This window comes from Esox lucius, chromosome 17, assembly GCF_011004845.1.
Source record: "Esox lucius isolate fEsoLuc1 chromosome 17, fEsoLuc1.pri, whole genome shotgun sequence".
NCBI classification, from domain to species: Eukaryota; Metazoa; Chordata; class Actinopteri; order Esociformes; family Esocidae; genus Esox; species Esox lucius.
Window position 1 is genome coordinate 47,670,058 of NC_047585.1, and position 20,371 is coordinate 47,690,428.

General features: G+C 41.9%; 1 protein-coding gene across 6 annotated transcripts in view; it reads left to right on the plus strand.

The window, feature by feature from the left end:
* Positions 1–20,371, plus strand: part of grip2b (glutamate receptor interacting protein 2b) — a 399,250-nt gene that overhangs the window by 173,901 nt on the left and 204,978 nt on the right. The window lies entirely within an intron of this gene.

Sequence of the window (20,371 nt, forward strand, 5' to 3'; positions counted from 1 at the left end):
TTTGTTTGCTTTAATATTTATCCATAGGATGATAATATTTGCTTACCCAATGTGACTTTTCTTCTGTCCTGGTTTTGGGGATCATTTATTTATGAACACAGTGGAACTGATAGGCGCTTTGAAGTGCTGCACAGTTACTTCTCTCAGATGCATCTCTGGATATAACCTGCCACCTGTTGGTAGACCAAGATCTGGCAGACACTGGAACTGGTTTTATCTAACCTGTTTGATATGAATGTATGAATAGATTTAACATGTAAATGTAATAAAGTTCAGGGATTTAGTTGAAGTGGAATGTATTAAGATTAGCTAGTTTTTGGTCTTAATGATCTGAATGTATCAAGGCCAAATGGCAGCTGACTGGTTTTGGTTTTCAAGAATCCTAATCACCTTCTAATTAAATGACATGTAGTGGACTCCTTTTGACCTAAGCCCTATCTGGTCCTTCTGGTCCATAATAGTACACTGTCTACTTACTGTTGAAAATAGGTTTCGGGATGAGTGTGCTGGAATGCAGGAAGATAATGAGGTCTTTCTGCAGTGTGATCTGAGGTAAAAACATATATAATTAGAAGCACTTTTATAATATAGAATAGATTTGAACCTAATCAAATGTATTTGAATATAACATATTCAGGTCTTTTTTTGGCTTTATTAATATCATTAGGAAAAGTTAAGTAAAAAACTAAGCTCCTTTGTAAACCAAACTAATCTTACTAACATACCACTATAATATTCTTTACCAGGCAATACATTTTTAACTAACATTATTGCCTTTGGGAGACTTCAATATCACTATTTAAAGGGAATAAATTCCCTGTTTTCCCCACTCCCATTGGACACCAGTGAATCTTTTCCTTAGGCAGCTCTCTGTACATTTATTTGTCTGAAATACATTACAGTATATGACAAAAAGTAAGTGGACACCCTACTAATTATTGAGTTCAGGTGTTTCAGCCACACCCATTGCACACAGGTGCATAAAATCCAGCACATAGTCATGAAATCTCCATTGACAAACACTGGCAGTACAATGGGTGGTACTGAAGAGCTCAGTGACTTTAAACATGGCACTGTCATAGGATGCCACCTTTGCCACATGTTGATATATAATGGGCATGAAAAGTAATTGAATTAATCTTGACACAATGTATGAAAGTACTAACTATCTCTGTACGAAGGACACTAGGTAGGAAATGTGATGTCCCATTACTGATGGGTCCCAGACTCCCTGTCCATACCACCTGCTAGGAACTGTGTATGTGACTGTCATAGGACTCTCTGAATAGACCCTTGGGTCATGGGTTGGAATACACCATACAAGGGTATTTTGTAGGATGAAATAGTTCTTATAATAGTTTGTGAAATGGTTGGCTATGAACACTGACCACCTCTTGTGTGTCCTGGTATAAAAGATTGTGTTAACTTTGTAATCATTGGAGAACATGTAAGAACTACGGCAGATTTTGGACTCATGCTCATAAAATATTCTCCCCTGACTTGTGTTTAAAGACTCATGGATCAAAAGTAGACAGAAGCTAACAATGTCATGCACAATGCCAAGTGTCGGTTGTTGTAAAGCACTCTGGAGCAGTGGAAACGTTTCCTCTGGAGTAATGAATCACACTTCATTATCTGGCAGTCTGATGGATTCATCTGAGTGTGGTGGATGCCAGGTGAACGCCACCTACCGGAGTGCAAAGTGCCTGCATACAGTTTTGGTGGAGGAGGGATAATGGTCTGGGGCTGTGTTCCAGGGTTTGGGCCCCTTAGTTCCAGTGGATGGTCATATTAATGCTACAGTACACAAAGACATTTTAGACATTTGCACTTTTGGCTGAATGGTCACAAATTCCCACAGAGACACTCCAAAATCTTGTGGAGAGGCTGTTATGTTGTTATGATGTTCGGGTGTTCACGTAATTTTTGGCCTAGTTTTGTATCATACTTCATAATATCTCACACCTGCTCTAAAACAAAACACTGCTAGCAGTTTGAAAAGGGATCTACTTTTGAATGCCTCTGATCTGGAAATTGTTCTGTGTTTTTTGAGGGGGTTCACCATTGCTACACCACTGTGAAAAAGTAAAAAAGTGCTAGCAAAAACCTGAAAATGTGACTTCTGTCAGTTAGTTGATCTCATGCAGTGTTTACATTTCTTCTTTATGTGATTCCCATGTTTTTCCACTGCAATTGTTGAGTATTATTAGAGTTTTTATATAGTTTTGTGGACATGATTTTCAACATGATTCAGCATGCGGGGAACATTGCATCTCTCCATTGTTCAATAATGGTTGGGTTTTAATTAAGTATACTGCTGAAGTTTTGGGCAGGATAACTACTATGCTGTGTGTCACATTTAAATGTGTCCCCCTTTTGTCACAAAGGCCAACCATGCCTCTGGGGGTTTCGGCAAGAATACCTCTGGCTAAGATAAAAGAGCTGTCTCACTTGTTCCATTCAACTCAGAGATATGTAAAGAGACAGTGGAAGACAACCTCCAGGCCACTTGTTTTCTTATTGTGTTATAACCATGTTTTTGCTCATGTTTCCTTTTTTAATTAGAGTACACACCCTCCCTGCCTGAGCACTAAGACTACAGTAGCAAAAAGAAGGGACCGCTAAGTGTTATGCATATTTGTCAGAATGTCTTTATCTTGCAGTGCCTAGGTTTTTCTTGCATTTCCTGAGACCACATCAACAAAGATGTTGTTATTTTCAGACTGAAAATATATCTGTTATTACAGGACAATCTTCTGGATGTTTCTGACAGAAACTTTCTGTAAAATAACAAGCCTGTTATTGGAAATGTTTGAAATCCTTTGAGCATAGAACAGGAAAAAAGGAAGAGAAGAGGAAAGAGGGAAAGGGAGAGTAGGAATTCATTAGTCAATCAAATAGAAACCTGATTTGTTAAAATCTTTACATATTTCAGCTAGTGCTGGCAGCATTTTGGTTTTGAAAACATACTATTCTAGAATCATGGACGGCCTGGAGGGCTTTGATCATTGTGTTTAAGTCATTGTGTTATATTGTGTTATATTCCACCAGAAAAAGTATAGTGACAATATATTAAATTTTTTTTATTACTTTTGTATTTTCCTATACATAATAAGCAGCACCAAAACAGCCACAATATAATCCATACAGGTAATAAATGGGGTGGCTATAACGCATTATAATGATGCAGGCTAAGCTGCATTATATTTATATATTGATGTTGCAAGTGGTATTTTGTAAAATAATGCTGCTAGTGGTATTTTGTGTAATGGTGCTGCTAAATGTGTTTTGTGTAATGGTGCTGCTAGTGGTATTTGGTGTAATGCTGCTGCTTGTGGTAATTTGTGTAATGGTGCTGCTAGTGGTATTTGGTGTAATGGAGCTACTAGTGGTATTTGGTGTAATGGTGCTGCTAAATGTGTTTTGTGTAATGGTGCTGCTAGTAGTATTTAGTGTAATGGCGATGCTAGTGGTAATTTGTGTAATGGTGCTGCTAGTGGTATTTGGTGTGATGGCACTTCTAGGGGTATTTGGTGTAATGGAGCTACTAGTGTTATTTGGTTTAATGGTGCTGCAAGTGGTATTTGGTGTAATAGTGCTGCTGGTTGTATTTGGTGTAATGGTGCTGCTAGTGGTATTTTGTAGTAATGGTGCTGCTAGTGGTATTTGGTGTAATGGTGCTGCTAGTCATATTTGGTGTAATGGTGCTGCTAAATGAGTTTTGTGTAATGGTGATGCTAGTGGTATTTTTTGTAATGGTGCTGCTAAATGTGTTTTGTGTAATGGTGCTGCTAGTGGTATTTTATGTAATGGTGCTGCTATTGGTATTTTGTGTAATGTTGCTGCTAGTAGTATTTGGTGTAATGGTGCTGCTAGTGCTATTTGATGAAATGGCGCTGCTAAATGTGTTTTGTGTAATGGTGCTGCTAGTAGTATTCAGTGTAATGGCGATGCTAGTAATATTTTGTGTAATGGTGCTGCTAGTGGTATTTGCTGGAATGGTGCCGCTAGTGGTGTTTTGTGTAATGGTGCTGCTATAGGTATTTTGTGTAATGGTGCATCTATTGGTATTTTGTGTAATGGTGCTGCTATTGGTATTTGGTGTAATGGTGCTGTTAGTAGTATTTTGTGTAATGGTGCTGCTAGTGGTATTTGGTGTAATGGTGCTGTTAGTAGTATTTGGTGTAATGGTGCTGTTAGAGGTATTTGGAGTTGATATTATTATTGTGATGCACTAGTAGTGTGTTGGTGTGACATAGTGGTTAATTGGCATTTCTGTCACAGGCTGAATATAAAACTGATATACAGTTGGGAGAACAAGTATTTGATACACTGCCAATTTTGCAGGTTTTCCTACTTACAAAGCATGTAGAGGTCTGTAATTTTTATCATAGCTACACTTTAACTGTGAGAGACGGAATCTAAAACAAAAATCCAGAAAATTACATTGTATGATTTTTAAATAATTAATTTGCATTTTATTGCATGACATAAGTATTTGATCACCTATCAACCAGTAAGAATTCCGGCTCTCACAGACCTGTTAATTTTTCTTTAAGAAGCCCTCCTGTTCTCCACTCATTACCTGTATTAACTGCACCTGTTTGAACTCGTTACCTGTATAAAAGACACCTGTCCACACACTCAATCCAATGGACTCCAACCTCTCCACAATGGCCAAGACCAGAGAGTTGTGTAAGGACATCAGGGATAAAATTGTAGACCTGCACAAGGCTGGGATGGGCTACAGGACAATAGGCATGCAGCTTTGTGAGAAGGCAACAACTGTTGGCGCAATTATTAGAAAATGGAAGAGGTTCAAGATGACGGTCAAACTCCCTCGGTCTGGGGCTCCATGCAAGATCTCACCTCGTTGGGCATCAATGATCATGAGGAAGGTGAGGGATCAGCCCAGAACTACACGGCAGGACCTGGTCATTGACCTGAAGAGAGCTGGGACCACAGTCTCAAAGAAAACCATTAGTAACACACTATGCCGTCATGGATTAAAATCATGCAGCACACGTAAGGTCCCTCTGCTCAAGCCAGCGCATGTCCAGGCCCATCTGAAGTTTGCCAAAGACCATCTGGATGATCCAGAGGAGGAATGGGAGAAGGTCATGTGGTCTGATGAGACAAAAATAGAGCTTTTTGGTCTAAACTGCACTCGCCGTGTTTGGAGGAAGAAGAAGGATAAGTACAAACATCATTCTTTGGGGATGCTTCTCTGCAAAGGGGATAGGATGACTGCACCGTATTGAGGGGAGGATGGATGGGGCCATGTATCGTGAGATCTTGGCCAACAACCTCCTTCCCTCTGTAAGAGCACTAAAGATGGGTCGTGGCTGGATCTTCCAGCATGACAACGAACCAAAACACACAGCCAGGAGTGGCTCCATAAGAAGCATCTCAAGGTCCTGGAGTGGCCTAGCCAGTCTCCAGACCTGAACCCAATAGAAAATCTTTGGAGGGAGCTGAAAGTCCTTATTGCCCAGCGACAGCCCCGAAACCTGAAGGATCTGGAGAAGGTCTGTATGGAGGAGTGGGTCAAAATTCCTGCTGCAGTGTGTGCAAACCTGATCAAGAACTACAGGAAACGTATGATTTCTGTAATTGCAAACAAAGATTTCTGTACCAAATATTAAGTTCTGCTTTTCTGATCAAATACTTATGTCATGCAATAAAATGCAAATTCATTACTTAAAAATCATACAATGTGATTTTCTGGATTTTTGTTTTAGATTCCGTCACTCACAGTTGAAGAAATGATAGACCTCTACATGCTTTGTAGGTGGGAAAACCTGCAAAATCAGCAGTGTATCAAATACTTGTTCTCCCCACTGTAAAGACACATTTCATGTTATCTGTTATATTTGTTAATGAAGTGGTATATCTTTCAGCCAGCTACCTGGAAAAGAATATGCATCTGGCCCTTTTTATTGTTTTAGTGAAGTGATTTCTGGTAACTCTATTATTTTGCATTGTTCTTTGATAGGGAAGAATGGGGGTGGTAAGAGCAGTTCTGTTTTTTCTGAGCAGATTCTTCCACCAGTCCAGATTATTGTAAATAACTTTTAGTGTTTTTAGAGTTTAAAATAGCTGATAATGTTTTTAATTTTCAGACTTTATTTGCAATAACAAAGCATTAACAACCCCATCCAATTAATTATTTTAATTATTTACAGTCCCATATCTGTATTTATTTTTCAATCCCATGATAAAGGTATCTAAAGACTGGGTAAATTACCATGTCTTTTTGAGAACTGTTTGAAGCTGATTGGGCTTACCAAAAAACACAAACAAAAGTAAAAAACGAATGTGTGTTTATGCATCATGGTTCTGTAGTAGCACATGCACAAACTTCCTTCTTTCTCATTGATGCGGACACGCAAACTTCCTTATTTATTATTGATGCGCATGCGCAAACATCCTTATTTATTACTGATGCACATGCGCAAACATTTTTTTTAATTACTGACCCGCACGTGCCAACGTCCTTGTTTATTACTGACGCGCACGTGCAAACAACCTTGTTTATTACTGAAGCGCACGTGCAATAGTCCTTGTTTATTACTGACGCGCACGTGCAAACAACCTTGTTTATTACTGAAGCGCACGTGCAAACGTCCTTGTTTATTACTGACGCGCACGTGCAAACAACCTTGTTTATTACTGAAGCGCACGTGCAAACTTCCATGTTTATCACTGAGATGCAAGGGCAAACTTCCATGTTTATCACTGAGGTGCAAGCGTAAACTTCCATGTTTATCACTGAGGTGCAAGGGCAAACTTCCATGTTTATCACTGAGGTGCAAGGGCAAACTTCCATGTTTATCACTGAGGTGCAAGGGCAAACTTCCATGTTTATCACTGAGGTGCAAGCGCAAACTTCCATGTTTATCACTGAGGTGCAAGGGCAAACTTCCATGTTTATCACTGAGGTGCAAGCGCAAACTTCCATGTTTATCACTGAGGTGCAAGCGCAAACTTCCATGTTTATCACTGAGGTGCAAGGGCAAACTTCCATGTTTATCACTGAGGTGCAAGGGCAAACTTCCATGTTTATCACTGAGGTGCAAGCGCAAACTTCCATGTTTATCACTGAGGTGCAAGGGCAAACTTCCATGTTTATCACTGAGGTGCAAGCGCAAACTTCCATGTTTATCACTGAGGTGCAAGCGCAAACTTCCATGTTTATCACTGAGGTGCAAGGGCAAACTTCCATGTTTATCACTGAGGTGCAAGGGCAAACTTCCATGTTTATCACTGAGGTGCAAGCGCAAACTTCCATGTTTATCACTGAGGTGCAAGGGCAAACTTCCATGTTTATCACTGAGGTGCAAGCGTAAACTTCCATGTTTATCACTGAGGTGCAAGCGTAAACTTCCATGTTTATCACTGAGGTGCAAGCGTAAACTTCCATGTTTATCACTGATAGGCATGGGCAAACTAACTTGTTCCTCAGTGATGCGCATGTGCAGGTGTGTGTGTACATTAGGGAGTTAATCACACAGTGGGGAACCATCAGGGCTCTCAATGCCCTCAAAGAGGGCCTAAGGATTGATACAAATCTGTATATATTCTTATATATATTAGCAATTTTGTTGTCATTGATTTAATCTTTTTTTGTCTTAATCTTCCTACTGAATTTCTTTAGTTTGTGTGGGAAAAAGAAGGGTTAATTTCCAAGAGAAAAATATCCAATCAGAATTTTTCTTTGGTAGTATCTTGGTAGAAATGATCTAGCTGTACTCAAGTTGTCAGGTCTTGGCGTCCCTGGCAATAGCCCCAGATCTTTTATGAACATCTCAAATTGACCAAAAATGTATAATTAAAGAAAACAGCCCCTGATCTATTCATCTATTCACCCATAACTCTGATCGCGCATTGTGACAATGAAGACCACTAGCATGTACATAGAAATTTTCCTCCAGCATGTAGGCTACATACTGTCTGTCGTGGGGGGAGTGTGTATTTTCATCCTATTTTCAACGCCTCTGGATGGGACATTTGTATGACACCTCAAGGCCCTCTAGAGGGCCTAAGTATACTTCACTCATTCAGAGCCAATAGTGAGCCACCATTCATAAGCTTATTGCACTCACATGTATCTAATATTTCAATAACTCTATCATTTGCTTCTAGGTCACACTTATGTATATTACTGCCATACTTGCCATATGTAAATGTTCAATAATACTACCCAGATTGCTGCTAGTTTACAGTATTATGTATATTGTTGCTTTATTTAATTATTATTTTCTGTCTAGATATATTTTTGCTTTTACACTCTTCTTCTTAACTCTAACTATGTAGTTTGTCGGGTGCCATGTCATAAGAATGTCATTGTGCAGGATGACGCTTTGTTGTTCCGTGCATTTGACAAATAAACCTTGAAACTTGAGCCTTATCTTGTTTTCTCATTCTTTAGCCTAGCTATTGAGTGTACATAAGGATGCGCCTGACCAAGCTGTCTGCCCTGGCTTTGATCTCAATCAGAAAATAACTTTTTGGGGGTTTTAAGATCAAAAGACAAGCTGCCATTATCAATTTCATAAATAAGGTCAGGAGAATGGAGTTTTTAAATAATCATAATGGTGAGTGGTCTTTTTGTTTTCATCTACAGCTGGCTCCATCTCATTCATGTCATGTAGAATACAATATGTAAAATATAATTTCAACTTTAAATGAAAAGTTGTATGGCAAAAATGAAGGTAATGATGTTGTAATAGAAAGTACTGGGTACATGACATTTCTTGTTGTGGTGCATTTTTTGTTGTTGCATGCTGGACATGGAATACAGCGCAACTTTTTTCTCTATGACAACATATACTGTCAGTGGTTTTGAAACTATGTGTGTAGTTGTGTGGTTGAATACAATTTGTGACTATTTGCATAACTGTTTATTTTGGCAAAAGTGTTTTTGAAATGACACAACCGTATTTCCTTCTAACGTGGTTCCTGCTATCGATATTTGTAACGGTTGTGTACATCTGCTTTACATCTTCCTATGAGCCACAGTCGAGGCGTGGCTTAGGACCATTTGACTCTGTCATCAAATAATTGCTTCTTCTACATACAGTAGGTCTGGAAAATAAAGGTCTCAAGTCATGCTCTGTTTACACTGGGATCTGAGTTCACCATCTATATGTATGAGGTCAGATCTTTTTCCACAACTGAGGGCCTAGTTCCAATACTCACGGTTTGCAACTGTTATCACATAATCCTTACCTTGGTTGCAATTCTACCTCCAGATTCATGACAAAAAAGGACACCCTGTTTCTATGGCACACTGAGCTTTACAGTTAAGCAAAGCAATGGACTGTATAAGGCATGGTGAACACAGTTGATGGGGCCTGACACAACAGGAAAGTCACTGGAGTCTACCAGTGTGTGACAGCAGTAAATGGATATTTGATCTGAACTCAGCAGACCACAATTATAGTTACATAGATATTCTAAATGGATATTTGATCTAAACTCAGCAGACCACAGTTATAGTTACATAGTGGCTCTAAATGGATATTTGATCTGAATTCATCAGATCACAATTATAGTTACATAGTGGTTCTAAATGGATATTTGATCTGAACTTAGAACCACTATGTAACTATAACTGTGGTCTGCTAAATGGATATTTGATCTGAACTCAGCAGACCACACTTATAGTTACATAGTGGTTCTAAATGGATATTTGATCTGAACTCAGCACACCATATTTATAGTTACATAGAGGTTCTTCCTTCACTCAGATAGATTGGGATTGATTTGAATTTGGTAGATATTTAATATTTCATGTTTTACTCATTGCTGTGTCAATTTATCGTTATATTTATGACAAGGGGCATGGACTGAAGATGAGCCCTGACAGAATTACAGCTTGTTTTATGTCATAAAAAGCAAGCAACATATGTTTATAATGGGAACAATCAAAGCTATAAATTGCTTTATGACTTTAGACAGTAAAAGTGTGATGGATGGAGCGAGAGGAAGAGAGGAAGAGAAAGGGGTTTTACTCAGGACTGTTGCTCTTATCAGGTGGACTACTGAGACAGCTGCGTCTATACAATATGATTATCTCCCTATGGGATATCAACTGGTGGAATTTGATACATATCTGTCCTGACAGCTGGACAAATAAAGGCTGCATCTGTACATTAATAGATTTGGACTTTGGAGCAACATGGAACCAGTTCCAAAACTTCTTGAGATTCTGTTTTTGTTGAATCATCAGGTTGGCCCTGGGAAGCTCTGCAGTGATTTTCATATTCCATCTATGAAAGCCCTACAATATTTCTGGTGAGATGATATGCATTAATGAGAGCATTAATTTTATATCACCAAGGCATTGCCATACTGGCAAACTCTCAAGAGGATGGTGCAAGACTGTCAAGCCTTACTGCTTTGAACCAAAATCAAAGCATGGGCTTTACTATACCAAGACTGTCAGATGTTTTATTCTGAGTCATATATAAAGAGAGAGTTTGGCCGATGCAGTATCTGCCTGAACATTTCCAGAGTGTTTCTCTTTCTCTTGTTAATGGATAATTGACACATATAGGTTTATTTGGGATTATCAGGTTTATCAAAACAAAGGAATATGTCCAGTAAAAATAGATTTACACAACAATATACAGAATTAAATACACATACATTTAATGCCAATCAATAAAATAATCAAAATTAATTTAATGTTCAGGCTTGTTTCATTTTTCACTTGTTTACAGCAAGCTATTATAAGTAAATGTTTGTGCAATTTATTCCCTGTGCCTCCTTCTTTACCAAATACAAACCCGATTCCAAAAAAGCTGGGACACTGTACAAATTGTGAGTAAAAAAGGAATGGAATAATTTACAAATCTCATAAACTTATATTTAATTCACAATAGAATATAGATAACATATCAAATGTTGAAAGTGAGACATTTTGTAATGTCATGCCAAATATTGGCTCATTTTGGATTTCATGAGAGCTACACATTCCAAAAAAGTTGGGACAGGTAGCAATAAGAGGCCGGAAAAGATAAATGTACAGATAAGGAACAGCTGGAGGACCAATTTGCAACTTATTATGTCAATTGGCAACATGATTGGGTATAAAAAGAGCCTCTCAGAGTGGCAGTGTCTCTCAGAAGTCAAGATGGGCAGAGGATCACCGATTCCCCCAATGCTGCGCCGTTGAAAATAGTGGAGCAATATCAGAAAGGAGTTTCTCAGAGAATAGTCGGTCAACACAATCCACCGTGCCATTAGCTGTTGCCGGCTAAAACTCTATAGGTCAAGCCCTATCTAAACAGGATCCAGAAGCGCAGGCGTTTTCTCTGGGCCAAGGATCATTTAAAATGGACTGTGGCAAAGTGGAAAAGTGTTCTGTGGTCAGACTAATAAACATTTGAAGTTCATTTTGGAAAACTGGAACACCATGTCATCCGGACAAGGACAACCAAAGTTGTTATCAGCGCTCAGTTCAGAAGCCTGCATCTCTGATGGTATGGGGTTGCATGAGTGCGTGTGGCATGGGCAGCCTACACATCTGGAAAGGCACCATCAATGCTGACAGTTATATCCAAGTTCTAGAACAACAGATGCTCCCATCCAGATGTCGTCTCTTTCAGGGACGTCCTTGCATTTTCCAACATGACAATGCCAGACCACATTCTGCATCAATTACAATGTCATGGCTGCAAAGAAGAAGGATCCGGGTACTGAAATGGCCAGCCTGAAGTCCAGATCTTTCACCAATAGAAAACATTTGGCGCATCATAAAGAGGAAGGTGCGACAAAGAAGACCTAAGACAGTTGAGAAACTAGAAGCCTGTATTAGACAAGAATGGGACAACATTCCTATTTATAAACTTGAGCAACTTGTCTCCTCAGTCCCCAGACGTTTGCAGTCTGTTATAAAAAGAAGAGGGGATGCCACACAGTGGTAAACATGACCTTGTCCCAACTTTTTTGAGATGTGTTGATGCCATGAAATTTAAAATCAACTTATTTTTCCCTTGAAGTGATACATTTTGTATTATGTCATCTATGTTGTATTCTGAATAAAATATTGAAATTTGAAACTTCCACATCATTGCATTCTGTTTTTATTCACAATTGTACAGTGTCCCAACTTTTTTGGAATCGGGTTTGTATGTTTATAAGTCATTTAGTTTGGACACCCGTCATTCTTTTACCTTGGGATTGAAATTATTTTATTTAAAAACAGTAAAAACAAATACATTTCTTGAAGTACATGTATGTAGCTACCAACTGCTAACAAGTCTGAACATTTTCTAAATTATTCATACACATTGTGCAAAGATTCAAGAGGAAGAGGAGCGTGTACTGCAGACCAGCCCTTCTCAGCATTTAACCAGAAAATGATGTGCTTTTTCCTCTGGGGACCGCTAGGTTTGATTAGATTCAACTTAACTGTCAATGAACTAGTACAAATACAGAACAACGAAATTCAGTTAGCATCCAACCAGAAGTGCAAATAGAAGACGGCAGACGAAGTATTAAGTATATCTATATTACAAGTGGAATGTATAGATGTGCAGAGAATGCAAATGCTGTACAAATGGCAATACTAAATCTGCAATTAATGGGGGACAGAACATTTACATTTACAGTATTAGGTAAAGTGGATGTTACAAGTGGGATAGAAGTTGTGCAGGTTCAAGTGGCAATTCTAAATGGCATTCTAGATGTGCAATCGAGGCAAATTGAAGGAGTTAGGTAGCATGTGCAGAGACAGCAGCAATGAGGTCCAAAGGTAGATATGTGTATGTAACAACTGTAAAAATGCAAGCATGATGGCAATTCTAGATGTGCAGTGAAGGCAAATTGAATGTGCAACATAGCATGTGCAACTGAAATGTAGGGATAGCAGCAGTGAGGTTCCCACGGTAGACATGTACCTGTAACAACGGAAAACATACTTATCAGACTTTGCAAGGAAGTGTAAGAGTCCATTAATATAAAGGGAGAAGTGCAACAAGGTCCCTGAGAGGCGGGGGGGGGGGTATGGTCAGTGTTGGGTCTCAGAGTTCAGCAGGGTTACAGTAGATGGGAAGAAAATCTTTCTGAGCCAGCTGGTGTGGGTTCCAAGAGACCTGTACCACCTGCCTGATGATAGGAGGACAAACAGTTTGTGGCATGGATGTGAAGGGTCTCTGAAGTTGCCGTTTGCCCTGTGAGGTCTACAATGGTTGGGAGCTGGGCATCAGTGATGTGCTGGGTGGTTTTCACCACCCAGTGCAGGGCCTTCCGGTCGGCTACAGAGCAACCGCCTAACCACACTGTGGTGCAGTTAGTCAGAATGCTTTAGATTTTTTAGTGGTTCAAAAGGATCTTGAAGGACAGATGGGCCTTCTTCAGCCTCCTCAAAAAGTACAGGCGCTACTTAAACAAGAGTTTGAGTTTTAAATTGTATCCTTATTTACACTTCGCATACTAGTTTATTAAGTCACATTAAAGTTCACATCTTCAAAAAGGCATTTCTACAAAAAAGACAAAACCTCCCAGAACATGTTTTTCTTCTTACAAACAGCTCTCCTCTAAAATAGTGATGTGTCAAAAGCCCTCGTTCCTGAAATCTGTCACTTGTTCAAAATATGTTTAAGAAAATTGTCCTACACTATTCATGTAATGTTAAAAAACACAACAAAAAATTTTGTATTAGTTGAAATAGTTAAACCGCATTGAAATTTAAAGGATTCAGATGTATTTTTTCTAGTGCTGGCCAAGCATCAGCATAGTATTGGGAGACTGAAGAAAAGAAGAATTTCCACAGTGTCACAACTCACTCCAAAGCTGACTCCTCCCCTTGCTTCGGCGTTCGTCGTCACCCACCTTCTGACTGCTATCATCTCTCCACTCATCATTCCATTGGTCTTGTCTTGTTATCACACACACCTGGTTCATATCCCCTCATTAGTCTACGTGTATATAGTCCCTCTGCTCCCCCATGGCTTTGTGTGTTATTGTTGATTGTGGATGTGTTGCTGGCTCTTTGAGCCCTTTTGGATTTTTTTTTATCTCCAGGGAAATTCCCTGTGTGTTTTTGTTTCACTTTACGCACATAGTAGACTGTATTGATTTATGCTTTGCTGGTGTTTACGCTTTGCTGTGGACAACTGTGTATAAAATAAACCATTTCAACTTTGATTCACTCCATCCTGCACCTGGCTCCAGCCTCTATACATGCCAACACAGTCCCTTTCTTACACAGCTTGGTAGTGTCATAGAGGGGAACAGACAAAACACAGGCCTGAGAGTCAGACCATTCATTTTAAGGGTCAAATGGAGTACATGAGCCTGTGACCTTCAGGGCATCAGAACAGTAAAATAAATAAAAATGGATAAAACATTTCAAATATTTCACATTTTGACTCGATAATGCTTAGCATTGTTTGTATGTTGTTAAATAGTGGCTAGCTTAGCATACATTCTCTAACTCACTTCAAACAATATTTTACACAGGTGTTAAGTGTAAATAAAGTTTTCCCCAAAAAAATATTTCCCACAAATACGTCACAAATATGTCAATTCTACAGTAACTCGTTTTTGATTTATGCATTGGGAATCTGTTTCCACAGTCAATAATTTTGGTGTTTCCAAAAATTTTGAGGGATTTTGGGTTTCTTGACTGTCTGGAATAGCTGATTTATGACATGTTCCCTGTTTTGAAATTGTATTTTCAATGGACTTATAAACAAAAATGTTCTATTTTGGGTAGAATAGTGTAGTATGTTTTTTTACTTGATTTTAATGGTGGGATTATGGGGATGCTGTTTTGTTTTCCATGTGTTCTTGTGTTCTGAAAACAATAACACTTTGATCACAGTTATGTGACCACTACAACCCAAACAAGCGTGGATGCTGTACCTTAGTTCTTCTCTCTTTGGAATGCAAATTTTTTTGTATGATGTTCTCTTCAGTCACAGGAGATTAATTACTAGATTATTAGCCATCATATGCATATCATGGTCATACGTGGGTGGCTCCCTGAAAGCGTTTGAAGAACAAAAACACAGCTCTGCAGTGCTGGCAGTGCATGTGGTCTGGTTTGTTTTTGTTCATTTTTCTTATGCTGCATGACTTCCAAAAGAACTCGCTTAAGCAACATAAAATATTCGGCTTCATTCATCTGTTTGAGGAAGAAAAAAATGAACTTGTTAAACAAATTGTGTTTTATTTTAAAACACTGACACTCAAAATCAATGAATATGATCTTAAATTAAAAAAAAGGGTTGTGTGCATAAGTATTCCGCCTCCACACATGAATATTTCATAGAACCACCTTTCACTTCAGAAATATCTAATAAGTATTTTACAGTATGTGACAGCTTTGCCTACAGTTTCTATAGATTTTATCCCATTCTGCTTGGCAGAATTGTTAAGGTTGGTCACATGATGCTTCTAGATCCCAATTTTCATAGTGCCACTAATTCTTGGGATTGACATCAGGACTTTTAAAGACAGTGTTTTCTGCTTTACTGCCGAGGGGTACAGTGACGTGGCTGAATAGACGCTGCCATGGCAAAATCTTATGTTTTAGCTGAACCGCAATCTTCAGTTCTCCCCATAGAAGTGTCCTGGGGTTTTGTCCTGGGGTTTTGTCCTGGATTTTGTCCTGGGTCTTGTCCTGGGTTTTGGCCAGTGTTTTGGCCTGTGTTTGTGCCTGTGTTTTGGCCTTGGTTTTGGTCTGTGTTTTGGCTGGGCCAGTTAAGGACATTCATAGATGTTCTGAAACCCTCTCCAGTGTTGTCCTGCCTGTGTGTTTCAGGTTGCTGTCGTGCTGAAACATTCATCTGTGCCCCAGTCTGAGGTCCTGTGTGCTCTGGATGTTTTTGTTGATGATGAATGTTTCTCTTCAAATAATTTCCACTCAATTAAAGGTTACATTCACTAAATGTTTTGAGTGTAAGATTAAGCTGATACATTTAAAATGTCATTTTATTTACCTGCTGTATATATACAGGTGCATCTAAAAAAAAGAAATCTAAAAGTGAAACCTTCATATATAGATTCATTACACATAAAGTGAAAAATGTCAAGCTTTTTTTTGTTTCAATCTTGATGATATTGGCTTGCAGCTCATTGAAATAAAAAATCCAGTATCTTAAAATACATTTCTGTATTGTAAATTTTTATTCTAATATTTTGAGGGTTTTTAGATTTCCATGACCTGTAAGCCATAACCATCAAGATTGAAACCAAAAAGGCTTGAAATGTTTCACTTTATGTGTAATGAATCTAGACCATATGAAGCTGTCACCTTTTAAATTGAATTACAGAAAAAATATATTTCCAGGATATGAAACTTTTTTTTAGATGAATCGGTATATAAAGCTCTGGAAACGATTAAGAGACCAATCCACATTTTTCTTAAATTTAGCATCTCTACATGTATGGCAGCCATTTCATTCCAAAAGTATAAACACCAATGCTGTGGTATTTACTATTCTCTTGCAATAGGACCAGCTGGATGGCAAAAATAGTGCAATTAGTACCTCAAAGGTAATTTGAACAAAATAAATACTATTCAGCATGACAAAAGAGTTGAAAAAAGCTTTGAGTGAGGAAAAGAAGAGTTTTATTCTGTCTTTACTGGCAGAGGGATACAGTGAGTTGCTTCCATCCTGAAAATGTCAATGACGGCGGTTCATAAGAACAAGGTCAAGCAACAGACATTGGGGACAACAAAACTATAGACTGGCAGAGGGCGAAAATGACTTTGCACTGATGGAGATGACCGTCAACTCATTCAAATGTCATTCAACAAGCGTAGGATGACAGCTAGGATGAAGTGCACGGCAATGACGGTTCGAAACAGGCTCCTAGGGGCGGGGCTGTGATCGTGCAAAGCCGATTCTGCAGGTTTTCCTACTTGCAAAGCATGTAAAGGTCTGTACACTTCAACTGTGAGAGACAGAATCTAAAACAAAATTCCCGAAAATCACATTGTATGATTTTTAAATAATTACCATACCATACCATCTTCTTCCGCTTATCCGGGGCCGGGTCGCGGGGGCAGCAGTCTAAGCAGGGATGCCCAGACTTCCCTCTCCCCAGACACTTCCTCTAGCTCCTCCGGGGGGACACCGAGGCGTTCCCAGGCCAGCCGGGAGACATAGTCCCTCCAGCGTGTCCTAGGTCTTCCCCGGGGTCTCCTCCCGGTGGGACGGGACCGGAACATCTTCCCAGGAAGGCGTTCCGGAGGCATCCGAAAAAGATGCCCAAGCCACCTCAGCTGACCCCTCTCGATGTGGAGGAGCAGCGGCTCTACTCTGAGCTCCTCCCGGGTGACCGAGCTTCTCACCCTATCTCTAAGGGATCGCCCGGCCACCCTGCGGAGAAATCTCATTTCGGCCGCCTGTATCCAGGATCTTGTCCTTTCGGTCATGACCCAAAGCTCATGACCATAGGTGAGAGTAGGAACGTAGATTGACTGGTAAATCGAGAGCTTCGCCTTGTGGCTCAGCTCTTTCTTCACCACGACAGACCGATACATTGACTGCATTACTGCAGAAGCTGCACCGATCCGTCTGTCAATCTCCCGTTCCATCCTTCCCTCACTCGTGAACAAGACCCCTAGATACTTAAACTCCTCCACTTGAGGCAGGCACTCTCCACCAACCTGAAGTGGGCAAGCCACCCTTTTCCGACTGAGGACCATGGCCTCGGATTTGGAGGTACTGATTTTCATCCCCACCGCTTCACACTCGGCTGCAAACCGTCCCAGCGCATGCTGAAGGTCCTGGTTAGAAGGGGCCAACACGACAACATCATCTGCAAAGAGCAGAGACGAAATTGTGTGGTCCCCAAACCTGACACCCTCCGGCCCCTGGCTGCGCCTAGAAATTCTGTCCATAAAAATTACGAACAGAACCGGTGACAACATGCACTGCGAACAAGTCTGACTTACTGCCGGCAATGCGGACCAAGCTCCTGCTTCGGTTGTACAGGGACCTGACAGCCCTTAGCAAAGGACCCAGGACCCCATATTCCCCAAGCACCCTCCACAAGATGCCGCGAGGGACACAGTCGAATGCCTTCTCCAAATCCACAAAACACATGTGGATTGGTTGGGCAAACTCCCATGAACCCTCCAACACCCCGTAGAGGGTATAGAGCTGGTCCAGTGTTCCACGGCCCGGACGAAAACCACACTGTTCCTCCTGAATCCAAGGTTCTACTATCGGCCGTATTCTCCTCTCCAGAACCCTGGCATAGACTTTCCCGGGGAGGCTGAGAAGTGTGATCCCCCTATAGTTGGAACACACCCTCCGGTCCCCCTTTTTAAAAAGAGGGACCACCACCCCGGTCTGCCATCCCAGAGGCACTGTCCCCGACCGCCACGCGATGTTGCACAGGCGTGTCAACCAAGACAGCCCCACAACATCCAGAGACTTGAGGTACTCAGGGCGGATCTCATCCACCCCCGTGCCTTGCCACCGAGGAGTTTCTTGACCACCTCAGTGACTTCAGCCCGGGTGATGGACGAGTCCACCTCTGAGCCCTCATCCTCTGCTTCCTCAATGGAAGACGTGACAGCGGGATTGAGGAGATCCTCGAAGTATTCCTTCCACCGCCCGACGACATCCTCAGTTGAGGTCAACAGCTGCCCACCTCTACTGTAAACAGCGTTGGTAGGGCACTGTTTCCCTCTCCTGAGGCGCCGGATGGTTTGCCAGAATCTCTTCGAGGCCAGCCGATAGTCCTTCTCCATGGCCTCACCGAACTCCTCCCAGGCCCAAGTTTTTGCCTCCACAACCACCCGGGCTGCAGCCCGCTTGGCCTGTCGGTACCCGTCAGCTGCGTCAGGAGTCCCACAAGCCAACCAGGCCTGATAGGACTCCTTCTTCAGCTTGACGGCATCCCTTACTTCCGGTGTCCACCACCGGGTTCGGGGATTGCCGCCTCGACAGGCACCAGAGACCTTACGGGCACAGCTCCGAGCGGCCGCTTCGACAATGGCGGTGGAGAACATGGTCCACTCGGACTCAATATCTCCAACCTCCCTCGGGATCCAGTCGAAGCTCTGCCGGAGGTGGGAGTTAAAGATCTCTCTGACAGGAGACTCGGCCAGACGTTCCCAGCAGACCCTTACAGTACGCTTGGGCCTGCCGAGTCTGTCCAGCTTCCTCCCCCGCCATCGGATCCAACTCACCACCAGGTGGTGATCAGTTGACAGCTCCGCCCCTCTCTTCACCCGAGTGTCCAAGACATACGACCGCAGGTCAGATGAGACGACAACAAAGTCGATCATCGACCTGCGGCCTAGGGTGTCCTGGTGCCACGTGCACTGATGGACACCCTTATGCTTGAACATGGTGTTCGTTATGGACAAACTGTGACTAGCACAGAAGTCCAATAACTGAACACCACTCGGGTTCAGATCAGGGGGGCCGTTCCTCCCAATCACGCCCCTCCAGGTGTCACTGTCGTTGCCCACGTGGGCGTTGAAGTCCCCCAGTAGAACAATAGAGTCCCCAGTCGGAGCACTTTCCAGCACCCCTCCCAGAGACTCCAAGAAGGTCGGGTACTCTGCACTGCCGTTCGGCCCGTAGGCACAAACAACAGTGAGAGACCTATCCCCGACCCGTAGGCGCAGGGAAACGACCCTCTCGTTCACCGGGGTAAACTCCAACACATGGCGGCAGAGCTGGGGAGCTATAAGCAAACCCACACCAGCCCGCCGCCTCTCACCATGGGCAACTCCAGAGTGGTGAAGAGTCCATCCTCTCTCAAGGAGTGTGGTTCCAGAGCCCAAGCCGTGCGTAGAGGTGATCCCGACTACCTCTAATCGGAACCTCTCAACCTCACGCACTAACTCAGGCTCCTTCCCCGCCAGCGAGGTGACATTCCACGTCCCTAGAGCTAGTTTATGTGTCCAGAGATCGGGTTGTCTAGGCCCCTGCCTTCGACTGCCGCCCGATCCTCTTCGCACCGGCCCCTTATGGTCCCTCCTGTGGGTGGTGAGCCCACGGGAGGGCGGCCCCACGTCGCCCGTTCGGGCTGAGCCCGGCCGGGCCCCATGGGGGAAGGCCCGGCCACCAGGCGCTCGCATACGAGCCCCAACCCCGGGCCTGGCTCCAGGGTGGGGCCCCGGCTGCGCCATACCAGGCGACGTCACGGTACTCAATATTTTTTTCATCATTAAGGGGGGTTTGAACCGCTCTTAGTCTGACCCGTCGCCTAAGACCTGTTTGCCTTGGGAGACCCTACCAGGGGCATATAGCCCCAGACAACATAGCTCCTAGGGTCACTCGGGTACTCAAACCCCTCCACCACGTTAAGGTGGCAGTTCTTGGATTTTTGCATTTTATTTGATCACCTACCAACCAGTAAGAATTCTGGCTCTCACAGACTTGTT